The sequence below is a fragment of the Aulonocara sp. 'chitande type north' Nkhata Bay genome, linkage group LG12 (genome assembly GCF_057382095.1).
Source record: "Aulonocara sp. 'chitande type north' Nkhata Bay isolate Kocher_YH1m ecotype deep benthic linkage group LG12, A_spYH_male_GT1.1, whole genome shotgun sequence".
In the NCBI taxonomy this organism is placed as follows: domain Eukaryota; kingdom Metazoa; phylum Chordata; class Actinopteri; order Cichliformes; family Cichlidae; genus Aulonocara; species Aulonocara sp. 'chitande type north' Nkhata Bay.
The window spans coordinates 5,714,098-5,717,621 of record NC_141355.1 but is presented as its reverse complement, the minus strand read 5'-3'; the positions used below and the strand labels follow the sequence as shown (position 1 = coordinate 5,717,621).

The 3,524-nt window shown below is 48.6% G+C and overlaps 1 pseudogene; it reads left to right on the top strand.

Moving 5' to 3' along the window:
• The first annotated feature begins 1,563 nt into the window (after positions 1–1,563).
• On the top strand, positions 1,564–3,317 carry LOC147316786 (ribosomal biogenesis protein LAS1L-like; annotated as a pseudogene).
• Positions 3,318–3,524: the final 207 nt, after the last annotated feature.

Sequence of the window (3,524 nt, the reverse complement as noted above, 5' to 3'; positions counted from 1 at the left end):
CTGTTAATGCCCTACCTGGCCCCCTGGCAAAACTTTGCTAGACCCGCCCCTGCACAGTTACCAGCTGTCAGCTACATAAAAAAGGATCCTGGTGGGTGGTCTTCACGTTTCCCTCTCACCAGATATCCAAACCGACATCATGACCAGCAGCTTTACAGCTGTGGCTCCAGCAAACATCAGCTGATACTAGAAATTAATATTAAATAAATTCTAACAACAGCCGATCAAGCTTAAACGTGCTGCTGTTGTTTAGCGCGACATCTGCTGGTTTCGTCTTTCTGGCGCAAAGTGGGCGATAAACAAACAAGAGAGAAAAGCCGATCAGCTGATCATCGATCAGTTTCATGATTGAAGTAGCAACAGGAGAGGGAGGATGAGAGAAGAGGCAGCTGTGCAGCGTAAAGACAGAATAAATCCAGCTTTGTGTCTTTTTCCATTCTAGCTGAAGTTCGGGACAAACTGCGTCTCTTCTCAGCTCAATACGAAACGTGTAATATTTTCTCTGATTGAGGGACCATTCCATTTTTTTAAGGAGCCGTTGGCAACTCTACTAACTAACCTTATGAATAAAATAAAGTTCACTATCAGTAACATCATAGCAACCGAACAGCTGTATAAAAACTCCAAGCTGGCTAGAACGCAGTATGAGTTATTGCAACTGACAGTAAAAAGTCAGCACAACGAAAATAAACTCCACCTAAACTTAGTTCATATCTGACCCAGATAGACTGCAGGTCATAACTTCTTACCTGAAGTTCAGTTCACCTGACACTCGGACTGGCGGCTGCCTCGGGGCTCTCCTCCTGCCTCCCCTTCCCTCATCCACCTGCTGCCTCTGTGGAAGCCCCGCCATAGCCACCACCAAACAACGGAGTTATTTCTACACATCGACCTGCATCTGGCCAATCCACCACCTCTCATTGTTCATGCCGTTACAAAAAAAATAAAAAATAAGTCAAATAAGCCCGATGGCCAGTCCAGCTATGTTAACCTGCAACCAAATCTGCAGCTCCATACAGCAATGTTACGACTTAGATTACATCTTATAACTCATAACTCTTATGTTAGCTCCCCTCTGTAGCATACTGTCTGAAATATTCCACGGCTGCAATAATTCTTTAAGTGTTATTTTTTCCTTGGTATTCTAATTTCGCCGAAGTTTACTAAACTCAACAAACTTAATATTACTTACCGGGACATTTATTCTGTCCTCATTTTCTTTCACCGAAAAATTGTTTCCTGCAGTGACGTCTTTCGTGCTTGGCTCTCCTACCTTTGCTAACGTGATGCACATAGCGCAGAAGCCGATGCTGCATTCACTTACACTCGGATATCTGAGCGTCACCGTGAAAACATAATCGGACATTTGATATTTGATTGAATTTTATTGTTTTGCCTTTGGGGTGGCACCTGGGGTGGCCTGTGCCCCCCCAGGCCACCCCGCTGGACACGCCATTGACCATAGCCAAAGAAAGCTCGTTTATGACCAGCATCATGTAAATAAGCGCTCTGTAGAACCATCGCTCCATCCTCCAATCCAGCAGGTGGCGTCAGCGTGCCCGCAGGGTGAACGTCAGCCACAAACGAAGCCGAAGAAAACGTTAGCGTCATTTCCTGGTTGCTGTGCGACAAGCAACTGTAAAACTCGAAGCTCTGAACGCGGTCCTCTGTCATATAAATCTGCGAGTGGTCTCTGCGTGAGGCGAGCGGCTTTTCCCGGTGAGTGAGAGATTGAGCGTGAGGTCCGGAGCGCGCACAATGAATAAAAAGGGCTCTGAGAAAACACGCCATGTGGTAGCCTGGCTTAACAAAGCGGAGTGGGATCAGGTTCGGGACTACCTTTACTCGATGGACTCCTCTCTGCAGAGGTTTGCGTTAGAGAGGATATCGGCTTGGAGGGCCAGGTGCGCTGATAGTTTTCCCGTGGCCGTGGACTGCACAGCAGACCTCGTGCGCTGCCAGGTGCGGGACCGGTCCGGACAGCTTACCGGAGATGACTTGACCCTGATGTACGGGACGGCCCTGGTAAGATTTGTTAATCTTATCACGGATCGCCAGCAGGGGAGAAAGGCCCAGCCGCTGAGGCAACTGGCTGGAAACTTGAACATCCCCGAGTGGGTGGTGGATCTGAGGCACGAAATCATGCGTGGGACTCTTCCTTCTTTGAAATGGTGCCGAAAGGGATGTAAGGTGGCCCTGGAGTGGCTCCAGCAGGAGTTTTGGTCCAGACAGCTGGGAGGAGGCCCCGATGAGCAGCTCGTTGCCAGGCAGAAAGAAGTGGATGCCTGCAGAAACGCTCGGGAGCTGCTGATCTCTTTTCAGAAGGACCAGTACCAAGCTTTTGATGATGGGTCTCCTGAAGACAAGGGGAAGAGCTTGTGGCAGGCCCCCTTAGCAGACATGAGTTCGTTGCTGGGTGAGATCAAGCAGTTTGCACTGGGGTCCAGGGAGCTGTTGATTGATGTGCTGCTGGAAGACGGTTTTCTTGTTCCTACCATGGAGCAGCTGGAAGCATTAGGCTGTGCAACATCTGACAGTGCCAGTCCCACTGAGCCCAGAGTCCCACAAACCTTCCTGCGCTTTTGGCTGCCCCTGCTAAAGATGCTTAACTCTTCGTCTTTCATTCACCTCTTCCTGGAGAAGCTCTTTGTGGAACTGAAGCTGCTCAGCAAAGAGCCCAACGGTCACAGGTGTTTCTATATTTCTGCATGGATTTCAGAAGTCTTCCTCTGCAACAACAACAAATTTGAATATCATTTTGAGACAAGGTTGCAGAAGAAAGCCAGAATGAAGGACAGGATTTTCATCGACCGCATCAAGCTGAGGTGGCAGCAGCTTCTCTCTGCATGTCTGGATGCCCCCTGCATCAGCACACCTCACCTGATCCAGCTAGTCCTGGATGACATGGAGCATCCCCCCCCTCAGGAAACCAGAGAGAAGCTGTTCCAGCTCTGCTCCATCTACACACAGACAGAGCGCTCAGAGGCCAGCACACCTCTGCAGCAGCAGCAGCCCATATATACTGTGAGTATGCTGCTGGACCAGATGCAACACTCCTCACCGATGGACTCGGAGAGAAGTGAGGACCGCAAATGGGCAGACGTGCAGGCTGAAAGAGCACTTGCCCTCAGACACGTAGCAGCATCCCCGGGGCCTCGGCTCCAGCCCGGCCAGCTGAGGGCCTCCTCTGGAGCAACAGCGAGCTCAACAAACTGAAATGTGGACTGAAGCTTTTTTAAGTTACTTGTGTTATTTTTGTTACTTGTGTTATTTTTTGTTTTATGTTAAATGGTAAATGTTTTATGTTAAGCACAAGATTGTTGTTGTTGTTGTCATTCCAGCCTCCGCTGACTCTTGTTGTGCTAGAAGCAGTTTTGAAGCAAAAATACAATATTCAGAAGACAAAATGTTGTGGAATTTTAACCATGAGCACAGTGCAGGTTCAGCAGTTGTGATTGTTTCTGTCCAGTCGAGCTCGTTAACTAAACATGTTGGCAGAAGCAGAAATAAAACTTTCAGAAGAC